This window comes from Aethalodelphis obliquidens, unplaced genomic scaffold (genome assembly GCF_003676395.1).
Source record: "Aethalodelphis obliquidens isolate GAN/ISIS:26980383/991018 unplaced genomic scaffold, ASM367639v1 scaffold23, whole genome shotgun sequence".
Classification (NCBI taxonomy): Eukaryota; Metazoa; Chordata; class Mammalia; order Artiodactyla; family Delphinidae; genus Aethalodelphis; species Aethalodelphis obliquidens.
This window is the reverse complement of record NW_020837967.1, coordinates 24772414-24796359: the sequence shown is the minus strand read 5'-3', so window position 1 is coordinate 24796359 and position 23946 is coordinate 24772414. Positions and strand designations below refer to the sequence as shown.

At 46.3% G+C, this 23946-nt stretch overlaps 1 protein-coding gene across 18 annotated transcripts in view; it reads left to right on the top strand.

Moving 5' to 3' along the window:
- The window catches only part of SVIL (supervillin), a 235557-nt gene that overhangs the window by 56158 nt on the left and 155453 nt on the right, over positions 1-23946 (top strand). For 13 of the 18 annotated variants that reach the window (XM_027122060.1, XM_027122050.1, XM_027122053.1 and 10 more), the window contains 2 exons: positions 7329-7430; positions 14022-14204. The gene's annotated coding sequence lies outside the window, so the exon portion shown is untranslated. Of the gene's footprint in view, positions 1-7328; positions 7431-11774; positions 11867-14021; positions 14205-15003; positions 15091-16965; positions 17106-23946 lie in introns of those variants that run through there. The other 5 variants (XM_027122054.1, XM_027122052.1, XM_027122058.1 and 2 more) reach the window with 5 other exon arrangements.

Genomic DNA, 23946 nt, shown 5'->3' with positions numbered 1-23946 from the left:
CAGCCTTTTGACATTGTCTTACTAAACACACAACTGCTGGCGTGCTACGGATAAGAGGCAATGTTGGCGTTGAAAGGGGGCTCCTCATACTTGAAGCTCTTGCGACCTACATCTGTAACAGGCACCCAGAGATGAGAGAGAGGAGGGGAGGGTGGCCTGGAGTCCACCAGGACCCATCACCTCCTTACCTGCCATGACGGTTGATGGGCATATGTGCTCGACGGTGAACCCCAGCGCTTAGTATATATTTTTCTTACCAAATACAGTTTGCACATCAGTAGGTTCTTAAATTTGTGTTTGTTGTTCATTTAGGAAAGAAAGAGCAAGGCCTAGCCTCGTCATCTCATTTTCACGAAAACATGCACGTATAAAGCCAACAGAGTGATAAAAGATATCTGCCCTCACCAGTTGCTGAATTTCAAGGGTCGATGGAGTCCAGAGAGGGGTCGTGATCGTGGTGGTTGCTTTGAGCCCACTCCAGTCCACTGGGAGACCCCACGTGTCTCCAGCAGAGGGAACAGTGCTGGATCCTGTGAGCCTAGGAAGGGTCTTAGTTCTGTTTTTGCTGTGGCGGCTGCACATCTAGGGTGCCTCCTGGGGCTGCCTGGGAAAATGTGCTCTTGTGGGGACTTTTAGGTTTGTTCAGATTTAAGGGCATTTGGAGATAGTCAGACCCTTTGAGGCACGCTGTGAAATGTTGCAGTGTCGCGTTCTGTATTGCAACTTGGCACGTGGTATGTTGTGTCACTATAATTACAAATATATGTGTGTATGTGTGTATATATACATGTATACCTATATACATATGTGTGTATATATATTTATATCATTCATAAATATAAAGGTGGCTCTTACTATCTGTCTTACTATAGGTCTTAGATCAGGCTGTGGTAACAGAACACCGTAGACTGAGTGGCTTAAACAGCAAACATTTATTTCTCATGATTCTGGTGGCTGAGAAGTCCAAGGGCAAGTAGCTGGCAGATTCAGTTCCTGGTTAGGGCTCCCTTCCTGGTTTGCAGACAGCCGCCTTCTTCCTGTGTCCTCCCTTGGAGGAGAGCAGAGAGCAGAAGCAAGCTCTATGTCTCTTCTGTAAGGGCACTAATCCCATCATGAGGGTCCCACCTTCATAACCTAATCACCTCCCAAAGGCCCCACCTCCAAATACCATCACAATGGGGATTAGGATTTCAACAGATTAATTTTGAGGGACACATAGCTCTATATTTGGATGCTATAAACAATATGAAATCATATTCCCAAGCGCATATATCTGTCAGACAGCAAGCTGAGTTTTCCTTCAAGGTTTGTTTGCTACTTGTTTATTTATTTTGTGGTTGCTCTTAGGCAAGTAGTAGGAGACGCCAAAGAATTTGAAAAAAAAAGTGTATGAGAGAACTTAAAATTGAGAATTCAGCCCATTAACTTAATTTTTCTGCTTGCAGTTTTGGATGACACGTGCATCCTTTGAATTGTGGAGCGGAACACCTCCCAGGGCTTTACAGGAGCGTATTTGAAAATGCATGAGGACCTGACATGGCCTTTTAAGAACCTGTGCTGTAATGGGACACATGGGAAGCCCACCTGGTGGCAGCATAAAGCCCATGAAGTGGGAAGCGTGTCCCCATAGGAAGGTGTCCCCAAGGACAGAGGGGAGGTGGTGTTTCTGGACGTCACCAGGGAGGATTGTGTGCTTATTTTAGCTCCCTCTCCTTCATGTGTCCCCACGTCAGCTGCTATTTTGACTGTGGGCATCTTCCTGCAGCTGGTGGCGTGCTGATTGCCAGACGCCCTCCCAGGGGAGTGAGCTGCCCTGTGCCCACTGGTTCCTGTCGGTCTCTCCGCATCTCCTTGAGCACTGGACTCGGGGCTGTGAAATACTACAGAGATACAAGATCAGAGACCTGCTTATAACAACGCACAGTCCATTTTAGAGAAAAAAAATACATAAGAAGTTCTCTTATGTACTTGGAGGACAGAAAGTCGGCACAGTCAAATTGTACCTCGAAATGTGTTTAACATACCCTTATTTAGTGAAAATGACCAACATTTACTTAGTAAAAGAATCCAGTATTTAGGAAAATACTCAATGTTCTATGGATGTTATCCTAATGTGTAAAAATAGTACAAGAGTAATGGTTCAGGATCACAAAATCTCTGATAAATTACTTGACAAACAAAATGCACCATTGTTAGTACTCTTAAAATGGCCTATTATTTATTCTTTATCCAAGCTTCCGGTACCCACCCCCAGTTCCATATTAAAACGAAGCCTAGGCAGCCTCAGTGTGTCATTGCCAGCGGTCGGTCCTGCGCTCTTTCTAGAGGCGGCCGGGGGCCCAGGATCTTTGGGGCGGGGGCTCTCCCTCAGCATCTTTGCTGCCTCACCTCCTATGGCCCCTACGCCTGTTGTCATTTCTCGCCTGCCTCTAGCCTTGGCTTCTGCTCGTGCCAGTCCAGTCGCTTGCTAATGGTTTTTCCATCAGCTTGCGTGGTCCTGGAATTGACGCTAACAGATTGTCACCTCGGCTTGGGCACCAGTATTGTAAGTGCCTATCTGGGGGCTGATGGAACTGGGCTGTCCCCACACTGTCACAGACCCAGGCAGATGTGCGTAGGTTTTCGTAGTGCCGGTCAGTGGACACCTTCTAATAGGCACGTGATTTTTCTGATTTGGAGACATTTATTTTTTATAAATGTCCAAATAATTAAAATGATTACTATTTTAAAATTATTATTATTACTATTATCGCTGTGACTAAACCAGCCCACGATGGTTGAGAATGAACTACAGTCGTCGTTTTAACCAGGTGTCTGGCACAAGTTGAGGGAGCGAGGTCCCTGAGTAGGAAGGGAGGCGGTCAGGGAAGCCTCCTAGGACCCGGAGGCCCTCTGAGCTGAATCCTGGAAGGTGTCTTGAGGTTTGTTGGGGGAGCGTGAAGGAAGTGCCTATGGCTCTAGGAAAATATCTTCAAGAACCTCCTTTCTTGCTCTAGGCATCTAGGGAGAGAAAGATGGGAGAAAGCAGCCAGAGAGAAAGTTGGGTCTGGGGAAACCTCATCCCTAGAGTCGGTAAGAGGGGACTCTCGGAGGCCTGGTGAGGGGACGAGACTCTGGTCAATACTCTAACCCAGAGGCACCTGACACTGTGGTAGTTAGGTGCCTTTGGCCCTCCGTGTCCATGGCTTCTGCATCCCTGGATTCAACCAACTGAAGATCAAAGATAGTGGGGGGAAGAATTCCAGAAAGTTCCAAAAAGCGGAACTTGAATTTTCTGCATACTGGCAACTATTTACATTTTATTAGGTATTATAAGTCATCTAGAAATGAGTTAAAGTATACGGGAGGATGTGCATAGATTATATGCAAACACTATACCACATTTTTCTGTTTTCTAAATTTAATTTTTAAAAATTTTAATTAAAGTATAGTTGATTTACAATGTATTGATTTCTGCTGTACAGCAAAGTGATTCCGTTATACATATATATATGTACACATTCTTTTTTTAATATTCTTTTCCATGATGGTTTATCACAGGATACTGGATATAGTTCCCTGTGCTGTACAGTAGGACCTTGTTGTTCATCCATCCTATAGATACTAGTTTGCATCTGCTCACCCCAACCTCCCACTCCATCCCTCCCCCAACCCCCTCTCCCTTGGCAACCACCAGTCTGTTCTCTATGTCTGTGAGTCTGTTTCTATTTTGTAGATAAGTTCATTTGTGTCATATTTTAGATTCCCCATATAAGTGATATCATATGGTATTTGTCTTTCTCCGTCTGACTCACTTCACTCAGTATGATAATCTCTAGGTCCATCCATATTGCTGCAGATGGCATTATTTCATCCTTTTTTATGGCTGAGTAGTATTCCATTGTGTATATGTACTGCATCTATTACTATACCACTTTCCATAAGGCATTTGAACATGCATGGATTTTGATATCCAAGGGGGTCAGAACCAATCCCCTTCAGATACGAAGGGCCGACTGTAACGTGTGCCTACGACTCACCGAAATGTCCCTTTCCTGTGTACACCTCCACTGCACCTCCTGTCAGACCTGTCTTCTGAAACGTTAAGATAAAAGCCTGTCTTTCTCTGCCGTAATCTCCCCTCCAGATGCAGTGGGTCTAGAGTTAGTGACAGAGCTCTGTCAGAGTTTTTGCATAGAGATAATCATCTGAAAGTCCAGTGAAAGTTTATTTTTGACCAGGAAGATATGCTTTCGAAGGATGGAGAGAGCCCTGGAGAGACTGGACAAGCCCGCGGGATCTGACCTTGAGCTGGACGTGTCTTCCTGCTGCACTAAAACCATAGTGATTCTTCCAGTGCCCTGTTCTCCTCTGGAATTTTTTCTCCTTTTATACAGGTTTGACTAGTTTAGTTAAACTTCAGCCTGTCACTTAGTTTGGACCCTTGCCTCACTGTGGGCCTTGCTCTTTTGTTTTTTTTTCCCCAAGTTATCATGAGTGCACTAAGGCGATACATTGTTTTGTTTTCCTGCCAATGCTGTATTCTGAAGTTTTATTATCTAGTGACCAAGGTTTCCCTTTGTCTTTAGACAAAGCAGATTCCAAGAATGAAAGTGTTTCAGGTACGGGACTTTCAAACTCCTTCTTGGTCTGTGGGCTCACGATCTCCACTGGAGATTTTCTTCTTTCTCGCCCCCTGGTAGTAGAGCCCCAGGGGGATCCCTCTGTACATGCGAGATTGAGAACCCCAGCTCTAGAGGGTACCAGGGGCTGTATACCAAGGACAGAGGGGTGCTCTCCAAAGAGAAAGAGAGATGAGTATGTCCTCTCCTGCCCTTGTCTCTTGGCTTCTTTTGGTTTTCTTGGCCTTTTTTCTTCGTGAAATAAGTTCAGTTTCCCTTCCTTTGCAGCCAGTGTGGAAAGAGGGTCTCCTTCCTAAAGCCGGTACTTCCTCCCCAGTCTGGTGCCTGGAAGAGGCTCGGGAGAAGGACAGGCTAACATTGGTCTAGCCCAGTTCCCAAGTCTCCAGGGCTTTTTAATAATAAACAGATTTTGGGGGGAGGAAGGCAAATAAATTTTTTTGGCACAAAAAATTCTCCTTAAACCCAATAGTCGGTCTGTGTTAACCACAAGCGTCTTTGTGGCTTCAAGTCATGAGTTCAGGGCTGTCTGAAGTTCACGGAGCAGTGGTAACAATGTTTTTGTGCTTTGTGGGAACTTCAAATGGTCGACTGTACCCCCCCCCCCCCGCCTCCCCACAGGCTCATTTCCTTGTAAATTGCCTCTGCCTGGGCTTCTGGAGATGAACCCCATTCTCTCTACAGGAGGTAAAAGAGGCTCTGATAGCTCGCCTCCCATGTGCTTCCCAAACCTGCTACTGACACCAGCTCTGACCTTTAGGACGCTGGCTGCTCGCCAGCTCAGGGCCTCTTGTACTCGAGTGAACTCTTTCCTAAGATGATGTTTTCAAAAGGTGATACAAGCCAGTACTGCCTAGACATCAGGAAGAGAGAGGAACAGGTGCCTCATTAGCCCCTAAAACCAAAGACTTCCCAAAGCCTAACCGCTGAACAACTAACCATTAACTAACTAACAGACCTAGGGCTTCCCTCTCTAGTCCGGGATCTGAGGCTGGAGCCTTGCTCATGCATGGTGCCTCTCTCCCAGGCTGAGTCATTGCAGTGCCACACAGGCAGCAGCTGGCCTTTTGAGGGTGAGGAATGAGCGTACTTCCAGGGAAGTCATGCTGTATGCAAATTACACACAGTTCGGAAAATCACACAGGGAAGTGCATCCTTCCCTCTGTCCTACTCTGTTGTACTTCCAGCACAGGTGGTGTTTTCCCTCGTTTCCCCAGCCTTTGAGGGAAATGAACGCTGAAGATTTTCTCTGCCTGGAATTAATGGCACAGACCAGTTTCTAGTCCAGTCAGTCCCTCAGTCCTGACGCCCTAGACGGGTTACGCTGGTCTCAACTTCTTTACCCAGCCTCTCTCTTTTTTAAGGACCTGGGCGTTTGTCGCTACCCTCTCGTTGTACACATCCAGCTCCTCGATGAGTTCCAACCCACCCTCCTCTGTCTTTTCGAGTCTTCCTTTGTTACAAGGCTTCTCTCCCAAAGCCTCTTGTTTGGGTCTGATGTAAATTTGTGTTGTAGAAAGAACTCATATTTACTCAAGATAGCTCTGCTATCTTGATGCTATCAGATATCAGATTTCATCACCAGAGAAAAATCAGAGCTTTGGAGAACGATCACGTAGAAATGATTTTATTCACTGAGTTTGAGATGAAGGAAAAAATGTATTTGTTTGTTTGTTTTTGCTTTTCTTTTTTGAAAATTCTATTTATTATTTTATTGAAGTATAGTTGATTTACAATGTTGTGTTAGTTTCAGGTGTACAGCAAAGTGATCCAGTTTATATATATAAACTGAATTTATATATATAAATATATATAACTTATATAAATATATATAACACACACACATATATCTATATTCTTTTTCAAATTCTTTTCCCTTATAGGTTATTACAACATATTGAGTGTAGTTCCCTGTGCTATACAGTAGGTCCGTGTTGGTTATCTATTTTGCATGTACTAGTGTGTATATGTTAATCCCAAATTCCCAATTTATCCCTCTCCCTCTTTCCCCTTTGGTAACCATAAGTTTGTTTTCTATGTCTGTGAGCCTTCTGTTTTGTAAATAAGTTAATTTGTATCATTTTTTAGGATTATACATGTAAGTTACATCACATGATATTTGTCTTTGTCTGACTTCACTTCATATGATAATCTCTAGGTCCATCCATGTTGCTGCAAATGGCATTATTTCATTCCTGTTTATGGCTGAGTAGTATTCCATTGTATACATGTACCACATCTTCTTTATCCATTCCTCTGTTCATGGACACTTAGGTTACTTCCATGTCCTGGCTATTGTGAATAGTGCTGCTATGAACATTGGGGTGCATGTGTCTTTTCGAATTAGAGTTTTCTCTGGATATGTGCCCAGGAGTGGGATTGCTGGATCATATGATAACTCTATAAAAAATGTATTTTTAATTGAGTATTTTTTCTAAGAGGTGTAAAAAGATATTCTAACCACTGCCTATCATTTGTAGTCACCGATGTTCTAACCACTGCCTATCATTTGTAGTCACCGATGTTCTAACCACTGCCTATCATTTGTAGTCACCGATGTAAGCTGATTCATTGAAAGGGAAAAGCTCTTTAGAAGCAGATGCATCACAGCCATGTATCTCACCTCGCTCTTGCGTGTGGCTGTCTTATATTGTTGGCTGTTTTCTTTCTCAGATTTCCGAGCAGAAATCTTTCTTTCTCCTTTTGCAGGAAGAGTTGGAGTACATGAGCTAGAAGACTGGGAGAGCGGAGACAGGGAGAGTTTCGAAGTCCTTCTCTATCAGAAGCCATGATTTAAACATCAACATTACGGTAAGTATTTAGAAAGAAATATAACTGTTCTGTGGTTGACACATCATTGGTTTTGGCTGCAGTTCTGAGACTGGGTTAAAGGACGTTGTGAAGGATGAGTTTGTTTAAATCACTCTCAACAAACCAGAGGTCTGAGAAAATTAAAGGTTCCTCAGTGACAAGTTATGGGACCCCCAGCATCCAGAGGGGAGAGCCATCTGACGCGTTGGAAAACTCTGTCTGTCTCCTTAGTAGCCGTGTGTTCCAATGTGTGGAAGAAAAGCAAAGCTTAATGTCCTGGGGTTTCCTTTTTGAACAGAGCTTTCAGGGACTCCAAGTTAGACTTTTTAGAGGAGGGCAGAGCCAGGCACGGAAGGGAGCAGAAGCACCTTTCTAGGGACTGTGCTATCTGCCCTGCCACTCTGGGGCAGGGTTTCTCAAAGTGTGTTCCATGGAACACACTTCTCTAGACTGTTAGTGCAGTGGAGACAGGGCTATGAAGATGGGTCTGTGCTCCAGTGAGTTTGAGAAACATTGAAGTTCACCTTCCTTCCTGAAGGGTCTCGGAAGTGGATGAGCCTTGTGACTCTCTGTGGACGGTGTCGCCGGCAGGGCTCACCAGAGTCCCGTGGAACTCTTCTTACAGGGCATCCTAAGTCCCGCGTTCATGTGTTCATTAAGTACTTATTAACACCTGCCACGCTTGTGTTAGGTGCTAACAGTACAGCGATAAAGAGATTGCTGCTTGTGTCTAGATAGAAAATATGGTAAGAAGCAAGTGAGAGCAATTATTGATAGGCACGACAGCCAGAGGTTTAAGACAATGGTCTCAGGAGTGATGGGCCCTGAGTTTGAATCCTGAGTCTGCCACTTATAAACTGCATGACTTTGAACAAGACACTTAACCTCTCGTTCAATTTCAACATCGGTGAAACTGTGTTAATAGCATCTACCTAGTAAGGTTGTTGTGAGGATTGCAACGATGCATTCATGCTGGCAAATACTGAACCCTATGCAAACGTGAGCACATCTGTACTGAGAACAGTAATGACGAGTGCGTCGAAGGCTGTGTGAGGGGTGAGCAAATCTGTACTGAGAACAATAATGACGAGTGCGTCAAAGGCTGTGTGAGGGCTGACGCGGGAGGAGGTAGCGGTGGATGGGAACTTTGAATAGGGTGGTCCAGCATGGCCCTGAAGTACAGACCTGGAAAGATGAGTGATACTGAGCTGTGGAGATGGTATAGGGAGAGAATACAGAGGGAAGCACAATTGCACACGGGTGTGTCTCATGCAGATAAATTTGGAAATTTGTTATGCAAACAAATTTGGAATTTGAGAAATTCCAATACCTCTTTAAGATAAAAAAAACAAAAAAAACCAGGGACTTCCCTGTGGTCCAGTGGCTAAGACTCTGTGCTCCCAGTGCAGGGGGACTGGGTTCAATCCCTGGTCAGGGAACTAGATCACACATGCCACAACTAACGATCCTGCATGCTGCCACTAAGACCCAGCACGGCCCAAATAATTAAATAAGTAAATAAATAAATGAAACAACAACAAACTAGGAATCGAAGGAAACGTCTTCAGCCTAAAAAGAGCACCTATGAAAACCCCACAGCGAACGTCATACTTAATTGTGGACAGAAAGCTTTCCCCCTAAGATTAGGGTCAGTACAAGGATGCCCACTCTCATTACCTCTGCTCAGTATTCTCCTGGGAGGTCTAGCCAGGGCAGTTACTGAAGAATACGAAAGGCCTCCGGATTGGGAAGAACGAAGTGAAACTGTCTCTGCTTGCAGGTGACATGATCTTGGGTATGGAAAACCCTAAGGAATCCACTAAACCGTTAGAACTAAAAGACACATTCAGAAAGGTTGCAGGATACAAGATCAGTCTACAAAAGTCAACTGTAATGCTGTACACTTAGAACAAACAGTCTGAAATGAAATTAAGAAAATAATTCCTTTTACAACAGCATGAAAAAGAATGAAACACAAGCATACCTCGGAGATATTGCGGGTTTGGTTCCAGACCCCCGCAGTAAAGTGAGTATCACGATAAAGTGAGTCACACAAATACTCTGGGTTCCCGGTGCATATAAAAGTTATGTTTACACTGTCTGTAGTCTATTAAGTATGCAGTGGCATTAGGTCTAAAGGAACAATGTACATGCCTTAATTAAAAAATGCTTTACTGCTAAAAAGTACCATCATCTGAGCCTTCAGCAAGTCATAATCTTTTTTCAATAGTACATTGAAGATCACTGATCACAGATCATAATGACAAATGGAACAATGAAAAAGTTTGGAGTATTGTGAGAATTACCAAAATGTGACACAGAGACACCAAGTGAGCAAATGCTGTTGGAAAAATGGCAACAATAGACTCGCTCAACGCGGGGTTGCCAACAAACCTTCACTTCATATGAAAAAGGCAGTATCTGCAAAGTGCAATGAAGTGAAGCACAATAAGACAAGGTGTGCCTGTACTTAGGAATAAATGTAGTTAAAGAAGTATAAAACATGCTCTTAAAACTGCAAAATGTTGAACAAAATTAGAAAGTGCCGAATAAATGGGAAAACATCCCATGTTCATGAATCAGAAGACGTTCCCGTTAAAATGGCAGAAGTGCTCCCTGAGTTGATCATAGAGTCAACGCAGAGTCTCTCTCTCAGAATCTCAGATGGATTCCTTGTAGAAACCGACAGACTGGCCCTAAAGTTCATATAGGAATTTAAGGGACCCAGAATACCCAGAACAATCTTAACAAAGAGCAGACTTGGAAGACTCACCCTTCCTGGTTTCAGAACTTAATACAGTAATTAGGACAGTGGTTCTGGCATAAAGATAGACATATAGGTTTTTGGAATAGAATTGATTGACCAGAAATAAACTCCTACATTTATGGTAATTGATTTTTGACACATGTGCCAAGACAATTCACTGGCAAATAGTCTCCTCCACAAATGTTCTAGGACAACTGGACATCAACACGCAAAAGAATGAAGTTGGACCCCACCTTACACTATATACAAAAATTAACTCAGAATGGATCAAAGGCTTAAATATAAGAGCTAAAACTGTAACACTCTTAGAAGACAACGTGGGTGTTCATCTTCATGACCTTGGGTTATGCAATGATTTTTCAAGGTATAACACCAAAAGTACAAGTGACAACAGAAAAATAAATTGGACTTCAACAAAAATTAAAAAATTTTGTGTATTAAAAGACACTGATAAGAGAGTGAAACGACAACCTACAGAATGAGAAAAAATATTTGCAAATCATGTATTCTAGACTTGTATCTCTGACAACTCAATAATAAAAAGATAACCTTGGGCTTCCCCGGTGGCACAGTGGTTAAGAATCCGCCTGCCAGTGCAGGGGACACGGGTTCAAGCCCTGGTCCAGGAAGATCCCACATGCCGCAGAGCAACTAAGCCCGTGCGCCACAACTACTGAGCCTGTGCCCTAGAGCCCGTGTGCCACAACTCTTGAGCCTGCTCACCTAGAGCCCGTGCTCCGCAACAAGAGAAGCCACCGCAATAAGAAGCCCACACACTGCAACAAGAGTAGCCCCCTCTCACTACAACTAGAGAAAGCCCGCGCGCAGCAATGAAGACCCAACGCAGCCAGAAATAAAATAAATAAATAAATTTATTAAAAAACCTAATTCAAAAATAGGTAAATATCTGAAGTAGGCAAAGAAGATATGTAAATGGCCAATAAGCACATTAGAAGATTTTCAACATCACCAGCCATCATGGAAATGCATATCAAACCCACAGTGAGCTACCACTTCATAACCCTCTATGAAAGATGGACAGTAACAAGTGTTGGTGAGGATATGGAGAAATTCGAACTCTCCTACGCGGCTGGTAGGAATGCAGACTCTTTCCCAAGCAGCTGCTTTGGAAAACAGTCGGGCAGTTCCTAACATAGTTAAACATAGAGTTTACCTTATGACCTGGCATGTCCACTCCTAGGTGTACACCCAAGAGAAATGAAAACATTTTTCTGTATAAAAACTTTTCATAGCAGTTTTATTTTTTTTTCATTTTATTGAAGTCTAGTTGATTAACAATGTTGTGTTAATTTCTGCTGTAAAGAAAGGTGATTCGATTATACATATATATATTCTTTTTCATATTCTTTTCCATGATGGTTTGTCACAGAATATTGAATATAGTTCCCTGTGCTGTACAGTAGGACCTTGTTGTTTATCCATCCTATATATAATAGTTTGCCTCTCCTAGCAGTATTATTCACAATTGCCAAAGAATAGAAACAACCCAAAGTCTATTAACTGATGAACAAATAAAACATTGTATGTTCATATGACAGGATGTTGTTTGATTATAGAGAGGAATGGAACACTGATACATCCTGCAGCATAGATGAATACTGGAGATAGGCTAACTGGAAGAAGCGAGACACCAGTGACCATGTACTGTGTGAGTCCATTTATATGAAGTTTCCAGAACAGGCAAATCTACAGAGACGTGAAGTAGATCAATGTTTGCCTAGGACTGGATTGTTCAAGGGGAAATTGAGACTGACTGCTGGTGGGTGTGTGGTTTCCTTTGGGGGTGATGAAAATGTCTACAACTGATGCGATAATGGTCGTACAGCTCCATGGACCTACTACAGGCCATTGACGTGTACACCTTACATTGGTGAGTCGCATGGCGTATGCATTATACATCAGTAAAGCTGTTGTATGTTGTAAGGGAAAGGGGTGTGTCCTGGAGGTACAGCTGTCAGCACCTGGTGACGGATGAGATTCGGGGAGTGAGGACGAGGGGAGCAGGAAGCATGACTCCCAAATTCTAGCAACTTCTGAGGAGAGGAAAGACTGGGGGAGGAGGGATTTCTTCGTTTCGTTTTTCTTTTCTGTTCTTTGTTTGTTTGTTTTTTAATGAGGGGGGCCAGCTTTGAGAATCGAGAGTTCTGTCGTGGACATAGTAAGTTTGAGGTCCCTGTTGAGTATCGAGATAGAGGTGTTCAGTAGACAGCTGAATGTGAGGCTGGAGCTCCGAGGAGTGGTTCTGACTGGAGATAGAATGTAGGTCATAGATAAATCCATGGAGAGGATCGCAGAGAGAGGAGAGAGAGAGATTGTTAATGAAGCTCGGGACGGGGTGGGGTGGAGGAGAGGCAGCCAGGCAGGAGTGGGGAGAGTGCGGGGTCCCCGAGCTCGGGTGGCCTTGACGAGGGTAGCTCGGTAGTGGGAACCCCAGACCAGAGTGGATTGAGGAGGGGTATGGATAAGAGCAGTACAGGCAGTGAGGGAAGTGTTTCCAGTGAGGCCAATGTTCATAGCAGCATTATTTACGATTGCCAAGACATGGCAACAACCTAAGTGTCCATTGACAGATGAATGGGTAAAGAAGATATGGTACACACATGCAATGGAATATTACTCAGCCGTAAAAAAGAATGAAATAATGCCATTTGCAGCAACATGGATGGACCTAGAGATGATCATACTAAGTGAAGTAAGTAATACAGAGAAAGACAAATACCATATGATATCGTTCATATGTGGAATCTTTAAAAATGATACGAAGGAACTTAGTTACAAAACAGAAACAGACTCACAGACATAGAAAACAAACTTATGGACTTCCCTGGTGGCGCAGTGGTTAAGGATCTGCCTGCCAATGCAGGTGACATGGGTTCGAGCCCTGGTCCGGGAAGATCCCACATGCCATGGAGCATCTAAGCCCGTGCGCCACAACTGCTGAAGCCCACATGCCACAACTACTGAAGCCTGCGCTCTAGAGCCCGCAAGCCACAACTACTGAAGCCCACATGCCACAACTACTGAAGTCCGCATGCCTAGAGCCCATGCTCCACAAGTAGAGAAGCCACCGCGAGAAGCCCGCGCAACTCAGTGAAGAGTAGCCCCCGCTCGACGCAGCTAGAGAAAGCCTGTGTGCAGCAAAGAAGACCCAAAGCGGCCATAAAGTAATTAATTAATTAAAACAAACTTACGATTACCAAAAGGGAAAGGTGGGGGGGAAGGGATAAATGAGGAGTTTGGGATTAATGTACACACACTACTATATATAAAATAGATTACCAACAAGGACCTACTGTATAGTACAGGAAACTATATTCAATATCTTGTAACAACCTATAATGGAAAAGAATCTGAAAAAGAATACAAATACATATATATGATACACTGAATCACTTTGCTGTACACCAAAAACTAACACAACATTGTAAATTAACTGTACTTCAATAAAAAGTTTTTAAAATTGAAGATAAATAAATAAAATCTTCATTTGAAATCAGATTAAAGAGAAAAGACATTCCACAGGCTTTCAGATGCAGTGCAGGTCTCTGTAAAGTGAAGTCCTGGCTGTACCTACATCACTGCCTTGCATCTCTTCAGACATCAGTGGATCCCAGCACTGGGGCCCCCGAGACTACAGCGGGTCCTTGAAGCGAGGTGGAGGGAGCAGGGGGTGACTTTCTCAAAAGGCACACATGCAGATGCTCGAGGCGGAATGCATTTCATACGCCTCGAAGGTGCGATGACTGTGGGTCTTACCATTTGCATCAGTGCATTGCTTCCCCCATGCTTCCTTATTCATTTAGATCGTGTGAAAACAGCTCTTCAAGACACACGGTCCCTCAAGTGACAACCTTCTGTTGAGAGCTTGGACTGCTCCTTAGGCTATAAAGTGCGTTGGACGTTCTGGGTAAACATCATGAGACCGTGATTAAAGGCCGCACATTTTGGATGAGCCCAAGTGGTGTTTGTTTTCTCTTCTACAAGGGGTGAGTGTGTGTGCCTACACGCTTCAGTGAGTCAGATTTTAAAGTTGTATCTGACCGTTCTCAGCCACATTTCTGTCTTTTCTTATATGGAATGTAAATGGGCTATCGTAAAACCGTATTTTTAAAACCCAGTGTGTTCTAACTGGCTTGGCGTGATGTTAGAAAACATCCTGGTTTCTCAAGCCCCGCTTATAGCTTCTTGTAAAGATTTTTTTTTTTTCTTGGATGTGTGGTTTGAAAAATTATTTTTATGTGGTTATTGTTGTTTGGCTGTGTTTCCTTGTACAGGTAGGGAGCATGTGTTTGGGGATTTTGAGGGGAGAATTTTTCTGTATTACTTTCATGAAAACATTCTTATTCTGAAAGGAGCATCTTTGTTCCAGAGCACAGATCCACAGGGTTTTTCATTGATTATTATGAGAAGATGCTATTAGAAGTGTGTCCTACTTGAGGAAATTACCGACTTCAAAGACACCCTGACTTCAGAATCTGCATTTTCAGCTGTCCCCTGCCCTAGGTTTAGAGACGTTCACTAACTTCCGGCAACTTCCAATCACGGGAGAATTAGAGTCTGGTTATCTGGGAGGAATCACGTGAACATTAACCTGTCATTTTGCCTGTAAGGCCGTGCTAAAGGGCACTTTTGATATCTTGATCTTAAAAGAGCAGGAGAAGGTGGTCGAAAGGGAAAGGTATCATGTGCTCTGCTCACGTCGGCCCCTTGAGGGAAGCCTGCCTCTTGTCTCTGATCGTGATCCGGTCGCAAGGTTAGTTTACAGTATCTGCTCATCGTTTTCAGAGAACCGGACTGTATTTAGCAGGTGCTACCGACAGCATTTCAGATCCTTCCACGGTGGAAAACGGATTCAGTTTTCTCTGCTCGACGGTGAGTCTGTGCGTATTACTTCGTTTCTCAAAATCATCTTGTTTGCCTTGGGCTGCGGCCAGGCCTCTCATGTGGGTGCTGTGTGCTGTGTCACATAGCTCAGGCCTCAGCGCCCGACCTCTGCTTTATCTGTCAGATCAAGGGGAGTGTGTATCTAGCAGGCGGATGGCCTTTGGGAGACTCCAGGGGGCAAAAAAAGAGTGATGTTCATGAACCTGTATTAGACAGAGCCTTTGGGCAGATTTCTTTGAGACGTGGGAGTCTAGGTGACAGGAAAAGAGAAGAGAAGCGGACGGGTAAGAGACTGCTGGGCGTTCTGAAACAGCTCCATTCGGCTGCACTCAGAAGCCTGGATAGCATTTCACGGCTGGTGGGAGCCTCACGCTGTTTGGTTGGCGCGTACGTGTGTGGGTCTGTGCTTTTGGATGTTGGTAATGTACTTAGGGCGTTTCAGCTAACAGTGCCGCTAGTTTCACCATTTAAGTAAAAACTAGGGTTGTTTTTTTTTTTTTTTAAACTGCTATCCTACTACCAAAAACCTAGTACTGTCTGGCTCTCTAACTAGGAAAAACAAACAAGCTCTTAAAAATCCTCAAGGAATCTTTCTTTGTGATCTTTTATTCCATCCAATTGAAGATGGAGGTCTTATTTAAAATAAAATTTACCATCGAACAGGGAACAGTAACCGTGGGAAGAATATAAATACACCTTTGGACTTCTCTGTTCCTTACCTGCTCGCAAACACACACACACACACACACACACACACACAAATGTCTTGCAGGGCAAACAGAAGGTACAGCGCAGTCAAGTAAGAGGTTGAATCGACATTGGAACAAGTCTTGACTTTTCATTTCACTTTCGTTTGGATACTTTTACTAACTCTCTGTGCTGGGCTTAAGGCTTTTCAAACATTCTTTGGCCCTGAGAGGGAGTTGTATAACCGTAAAACTGGAGAATCCTGGCCCTAGAATAAATGTTCCTTTAAAAACCCCAAGGACAGAAAATTGAACACAGCTGTGCAAGAGAAAAAGTGGAGGGAAAAAAGCGCCAAGCCCAGTGATGGTTCAGGGCTGTGGGCGCCCTGACCAAGTTTCCCAGGGTGCCTGGGGCTGTGGTTTCTTGATGGGGGCTGGGGAGCTTCAGTGTTCTTTTTGCAAGTTTCAGGAAAAGGTCAAGACCTTCCTTCAGAGCGGTAGGTGTCTGTGATGTGGTGAAGAGCACATCCTGGTTGTTGGTGGTGTCTTTTCCTAACCGTAGTCTTTTGTTTTCCCTGGAGAGGATAGGAGTGTCTGGTCACTTTTTGAGACACCATTATTCCGCAAACCTCCCAGTTCCTCCTGAAAAGTAAACCTCAGAACTTAAGCGTGTGACACCAGAGTCAGAAGAGAGACAAGATTTTTGAGCCCCAGATTCTCTCACTCCTCTGGCGCACAGTCAAGAGTTTTCCAAAGAATCAAGAGCTTTGCAGCGTGGTCCTGAGAACATGGCCCTTTGTTTCTTGGTGCTCCCCTGGGATGAAAGCCGTGATGTTGCCTGTCGGATGTCTGCCGGCCGGGTCCCACTGTTTGGGTGGTAGCCCACGGGTAGCCATCACCATGGACCCCAGCCTCTGTGCAACCTGGGATTAATCACTTAGCTCTTTGTCAGACCGTGTAATGATGATTCATACTTCTTCCTCTACAAGATTAGATTACTATAATTTCCATATCCTGGACTGCCCACTAGGGATTTGAAGTAATACTTGTCGGTATAGAAAGCAGGATCGTGTTTCTGGGGAGAAAGGCCTGAGCTTGCCCACTTGGCCATCATCAGAAAACATTTAGGGAGGGCCCTGTCAGGAGGCTGACTCTGGAAATCGATCCTGCCGTCCAGGTTCATCACGCAGTTCGCTTCCCTCCCTGCGCTGGTCCAGGTGCCGTGGATTTGCATAAGTGATGCTAAAAGATCAGGATGCCCGGGAGCTCGGCACTGAAATTAGTCCCCATCTAATGAGGAAAGTCTTCCCCAAAGAAGTATGTGGAAAGAAGGTAAACTAATTCGGGCTTGTGGGATGCTCTTCCCAAAGCCAGCGGGGACCGTGATCCCAGACTGGGGGCTGCGGAGAGAGTAATGGGGGGCGGGCCGTAAAGAAAAAAATTTTTTACTTTTAAAACAACTCTGGGTGCTCTCCCTGTAAAATAGGTATTATTCACTCCTTTCCTCCAAGGAACATTTATTGAACATTTACTATGTCTTAGGCACTGATCTGGGCACTGGAAATTAACAACCATCTACAGAACAGACAAAAATCTCTCTCCTCTTGGAATTCATGTTCTCAGGGCGCTGGTGGGCGGGGGGGGGGGGAATGTAGGCTGCGTAAAGCAGAGTCAGGGACTTGGGAGAACCTGGAAGGACTCCTAAATAAGTGTCGTCCTTTGAGGGTGTATTTGCGGCTACGTTTCTTCTCTTCACTCTGATGCGGGGCACGCTCTCCATCCCACTGATGAGGTTACCAGATGTTTGCAGTAGATCCTCTGAAGGGAGTTCCCCATACACGCTACTAAGTCCACGCCGGCATAGCAAGTCTGGCAGATAACTTCAGGGTCTTTGAGGGCATCATCCACTCCAGACCGAGTCTCTATCTGAGGGAGCTGAGGGGTGACCCTGTGTTGTTATTTCCTGCCCTGCTGTCTCATTAGTACTTCTCACTCCAGAAGGCCTGGCGCTCACACACTTTCTCTCTCCTTGGACCCCTTTCCATCGTCCGTATTGCACTCTTCTTTTCTTTCTCTTAATTCTCTCCCTTTTTCTTTGGTGACTGTGACACAGTGCTTTGCCTCAGAATCACAGAGTCTCAGGTTTTTAGAACCCAGTGGGACCGTGGGAGTCAACCTAGAGCAGCAAGTTTTTGGCCTCTGGACTGACCAGGCTTTAACCTGGAGCCGTGAAATGAGAAAATATCAGAAAATGAAGTCGGTGTTTCAGACCCCAGTCAGTGGGTCCCCATATCTTTCCTTTGTTTCCTTTTCTTGAAACTTTTCAGCTTTCAGCATCATCTCTCTGCCCCAGGGGTTCCTCCCCCCTGAACTCAGCCCCCCAGCCCACGCTGCCTGCACGGCTGACGCCACCTGCTCACCCTGTTCTCCCACACACAGCCACCCAGGCGGTGCTCTCCTTCTCAGCTTCGTAGCCCCGGCCCCCAGAACAAGAGTCTCTGCCTCGGCCTTAGGGTGGGAAGCCACCACGTGCGCTGCCAGGGAGCCGGCGTTCCAGAGCCGCATTGGGAGCCGCAGACACGTTTGAAGCCGCCGCGCGTAGTGGTTCAGTTTGATAGAATTATTGGTGCTGCGGTTCCACTTCATTACAGGATTATTAGGCTCTTGTGGGTTGGCCCAAGTGTGCAGCCATCGCTTAGAATTGTGTTTCTGGCGGAAAAGAAGGGGAATGAACGTGATAACGGAAGCCCATGGATGGGGAGATGGCACGCGCTGTGCTCCCACCCAGGGCCGCGTGGGGTGTCGGACTGTGTCGAGGCTGGGAGACCGTGGCTGCAGAGAAGGCACCCCCGTCCTTCCTGTCCCCGGCGTGCCTCTGAGGGCTGGAGTTTGCCCCTGGTTCTCCTTTGTGCATCTCGGCGCAGAGAGGCACCTTTACACGGCCCCCCAGAGGGACCGCAGAAGCTTTGTGTTTTCACGCAGGAGTCAGGGCTGTCTGTCCCCTCTTGGTGTTTGGGGTCAGCCAAGGGAACCACTTCTGGTGCTAACCTTTGTGATGTCAAGCCCTCGTGGAAAGGATCAAGCGTCTGGGTCTGCTTCCGTGTCCGAGTACCTCCCTCCACCGGCTGGAGCCCTCCAAGCCCGTGTTCCCTTTGAGAAGCCACCTCTGCGTTTCTGCCATGCGATGAATTCACAGCAGTCCCATACTCTTAGATGCATAGCAGCCTAAACAGAGCATGTCACACTTGGTACGTCTCCCGTTACTCTCAGGACTCAGCGTGGTGTCCAGGAATGCAGTGCTGGTCCAGCCCTGTGAGAGGCTGTATCCCCTCCCTGCAGCCAGGACTCATGAAACACGGGCCAAGCTCCCTCCCTGGCAAACTCGCATTTCATCTGGACCTTGAGGCCAGCGGTTCTGTTCGTGCTGAGCGTTGGTTCTCCACCCATCGCTCTTGAAGCAGCAGCGTGGGAGAGAAGAGCTGGCCTGCTCATCTGGTGCTCAAGCCAGTGACCTACACGTGACCTTGGAGCTCGAAATATTGTCATCCAGACCACTGAAGTTCTCCCTAAGCTTTGAGAGGGAGAGACAGACAGACAGAGAGACAGAGATTGATTGATTTAGACTGTCTGGGGGAGGGTGATTTATTGGTTGAAAAATATTGTTAACCAACGATAATATCCCCCCTTTTGCTTTCTTTAAACCTACCCAGCGGTTAACATTTATCTGTCCGTGGTGCAGGCAGCCCAAGCTCAGACTCACAGGGGTGTATTAGTGTAGGTGTTAGGAGACGATCAGGTACGTTCTGGTCTTCACTCGCAGATGTCAAAATCCCGAGTTTATGGAGAAAAAGAAGAAAGGATTCCGGTTCCCAAGTCTATGGAGAAAAAGAAAAGGATTCCAAGTCTGGTACCGTCGTAGCAGAGTTGAGGACAGAATTCAGACCCTCGTGCTCGGTGTTCTTACCCCTGGAGATGAGCAGCTTAAACAGATACGTCTCCTGATCGCTCGAGCTCACCGCCTCTTAGAAAGCAGAACTTTGCAGGAGGCGGGAGCAGTCAGGCGGAGAGCTCTGTTGTCTTGCTTTCCCCGCACCGATGGTTCTGGCCGATGCCCTGACGTCCTCCTTCCTTCGGAAACAGGGGCTTCACGGAGGGAAAGCCGGAAGAGGGGGCTTCCGCCCAAAAGCATGTGAGTGGGTTCCACCTGCTTCACTTTCTGCTTCTAAACTGAGGAGCCACTTTCTTGTCCCTTTCTCACTTCAGAGGGATATTAAGGATTGATGAGTCACACCTGGAGAAAAAGAGGCACATGTTGTCACTGAATTAAAATGAGAAAAAGAGATCTGAGGGCATGTCCCAGACAGTTATTGTGTGTGTGGAGCGGCGGACCCTCCTGGGTTCTGTGGATTCAGAGACAGATGGAGCCCCTGCCCTGTGGACACGAACAGTCTAGAGGTTGGAAATCATAGACCATGTCAGGAAGGGCTCATCGGGAAAGGACGATGAGGGGTTTTCGAAGTGACAAGGGAGGGAAGGTGTTCCGAGACCAGCCTGGACCCAGCAGCCCTGGTCAGTGCGGTTTCTCGTGGTCACCTACTGGGGGAGGGACGGTGGGCCATATGGCTGAAGAGGTGGGAAGGGGCCAGGTCACAGAGGTAGTAGGGACTTTGGACTTCACCCACCAGGCCAGCCATTCTCACCCTCTGTTTGTCACCAGCACACGGACGCCGCCTGATACCCACGCGTGTCACAGGCTCCGGGGTGTGTCCAAATGTGAGGTTGGCAGTAAAGACATGAAAACCCTTTCTAGTCGCCACACCGCTCGCAGCCGTACGTCTGTAGAAGTCAGTCAGCACAGATCTCGGTCCGTGTGAGATCATCTCTGGGGCAGGTGCAGTTGCCCACGTATTTATTTGTAGCCCGGTCCCTTCTCCCTTCTGATGAGCATCTGCACACGAGAGGGTGAAAGTGACTCTTTTACAGGAACGTGCTTACATTTACTACTCAAGAACATCACTTGCAAAAGCTCGTCACGTGAGCCTCCGTCCGTGAGGAGGGACTGGCACCAGGGGGCGGTGCCAGCGGGCTCCGCGCGGAGACCTGCGGGCACGGCTGCTTGGGAGGTTTCCGCCGGGCATGCTGCAGCCGAGCCTGGGCGGTTGAGATGCGTCTGGAAGGCGCGGGGAGGATGGGCTTGGGGAGGTGTCGGTGGAGGACGGAGGGGCCGTGGAGGCTCTTGCAGCAGTCCTGGCGAGAGGCCGTTGAGAGCAGGGATGGGGGAGGGCAGGCGGGGAGGACCCCAGGCAGCAAGATGTGGTCACGGCTGCGAGGTGAGGGCCGAGCGCAGCCAGGAGAACGGGAGCCGTCGAGACAGGAGGATCGCGGCAGAACTTACCCTGGGACGGGTAGAGACCTCGTGCCGCTGGAAATGGTCAGAGAGTGTCAGACGCCGCCGGCCAGAGGCCAAGTCCACCGGCGGGCTCCGTGGTGGGGGAGCAGCTCCTGGGATGCAGAGGGAGCTGGAGTCCAATTGTAAACCTGTTGCGGGAGCCTGTGGGTTCTGGGGCCGGAGGGGACAGTAGTCACGGACGATGAGTGAGGGGGAGAGAGGAAGAAGGTGGGCACGGGCTGGGAGGCGGAGGTGGGCTGGAGGAGCTTGGGGGCGGAGATGAGAGAGGCGGGAGCGTAGATGTTCTTGGGCTTGTGCTCCCCACCTAAGGTGAACTGAAGAGAAGCTTCATCTCATCTCTGACGTGGCCTTCCCCAGAGCTGATCCTTTCTAGCACGAAAGGCCAGCGTGAGTGACCCCCAGGAGGGTCAGTTCAGGATGTTCGGATCTAAGTTTTATGCTATAGCATCTGAGAGGACAGAGGATACTGAAGCACCCTCAGATGACCTGTCCCAGCACTTGGAAGGCCGAACACGGGTCTTGTCCTTTTATTTTCAAGAATGACACCTCCAAGACTGTAGAACTCTAGAGTTGAAAAACCTGTTTGCTGTATTTGTAGTTGGATGAAATGTTGAGAGGACCCGGTCTCTTCCCTTTCTGAAGAGTTGTTTTCTTACTGTTTCTCAAGTGTCGATCGTGTTTGGCGGTGGATTGAACTGCGGAAAATGAAGGGGAGGGATCCTGTTCTTTGACTGGCCCTAGGCATTAGAGATGCTCTTTTCAGTATCCGGACAACCTGCCAAGTAAACATGTTTAATTGGAAAGCAATGCTCTCCTTTTCTTACTCTGTATCAAATATTTTACTTTGGGGCCATGACTTCCCTTCTTGTAGGGGAAAAGAAACATTTCCAATTCGGATTTCTTCAGATGGCCTTGATGACAGGCAAATCTACATGGATTTACTCAGAGTACAATTATGGTAAGTAACCCAGTTACAGATGGGTTGCATTTGGAAGTTTCACTTGAAGTCGATTTTTTTTTAGTGTTTAGACTTAATTTTGAGATAATTATAGATTCGGATGCGGTTGTAAGACTTGCTACAGAGAGAGCCTGTGTACCTTTTACCCATTTTCCCCCAATGGTAACATCTGGCAGAACTAGAAATCGACATCATCACCAGGATATTGGCTTTGATGCAGAGTCAGTAGAACAGGAGAAGGATCCCTCATGCTGGCCTCTCGTAGCCCGTCACTGCATCCCTAACCTCTGATGTGCCTCCCACGTCTACGATGTTATCTTTCAGGAATGTGGTATAAGTGCAGTCACACAGCATCTAAACTTTGGGGACTGGCGTTCTTTCACTCAGCGCAATTCCCTGGATATTCATCCGGTTGCTGCATGTATCAGTAGATTGTTGCGTTTTATCGCTGAGCGGCCTTCCACGGCGTGGGTGCGCCAGGTTTATTAAACTGTTCGTCCATCGAAGACATCTGGCTGGTTTCCAGGTTTCGGTTATTGCAGATAAAGCTACCGTGAACATTTGTGTTCAGGATTTTGTATGAAAATACGTTTCCATTTCTCTGGAATAAATACCCAGGGGTGCAGTTGCCAGGCCATACGGTAGTTTGCTTTGGCAGGTTTCGTTTTTGAAGAAGCCGCCGAGCTGCCTCCCCGGGTAGCCATTTTCTGTTCCCACCCGCGACGTGTGTCCCGCTTCTCCTTGCTAGCGTTTGGTTTGGTCACCGTTGTTTTCATTTTTGCCATTCTGATAGGTGAGTAGGGATATCTCGTTGCTGTTTTTTTGTTTGTTTGTTTGTTTTTTGCGGTACGCTCACTGTTGCGGCCTCTCCCGTTGCGGAGCACAGGCTCCGGACGCACAGGCTCAGCGGCCATGGCTCACGGGCCCAGCCGCTCCGTGGCACGTGGGATCTTCCCGGACCGGGGCACGAACCCGCGTCCCCTGCATCGGCAGGCGGACTCTCAACCACTGCGCCACCAGGAAAGCCCCTCGTTGCTGTTTTAATTTGTATTTCTCTAATGGCTAACGGTGTTGAACATCTTTTCATGTGCTTATTTGCCACCTGTCCTTCATCTTCTTTGGTGAAATGTCTCTTCATATCTTTTGCCTATTTTCTAATTGGACTGTTGGGGGAGTTTTTGCTGTTGAATTTTGAGAGCTCTTCCTATGGTCTGTGTAGTTGTCCTTTCTCAGGTATGTAACCTGCAGATACTCTCTCCCACTCCCTAGCATATCTTTTCGTCCTCTTAACGCAGTCTTTTGCAAAGCAGAAGTTTCTCATTCCGATGAGTCTCCTTTGTCATTTTTCATGGCTTGTGCTTTTGGGGTCAAGTCCAAGAACTTTGTCTAGGTCGTGAAGATTTTCTCCTGTTTTTTTCCCTAAAAGTATCATAGTTTTATATTTTACACTTAATTTTGTGATTCACTTTGGTTAATTTTTGTATAAGTTGTAAGGATTAGACTTAAGGGTTTTTGGGTTTTTTGTTTTGCTTTGTTTGGGTTTTTGTTGTTGTTTTTTTGTCTATGTCTGTCCATCTGCTCCAGCACCATTTGTTGAAATGGCACCTTAAGTCAAAATTCTGTTGGGTATATTTGCCTGGTATATTTCAGGGTTCTCTATTCTATTCCATTATTATAGCTTTATAGTAAGCCTTAACGTGGGGTACATTGATTACTCTCACTTTATTCTTCTTTTTCAAGATTGCTGTAGCTATTCTAAGGCCTGCGCCTCTTCCTATAAATTTTAGAAT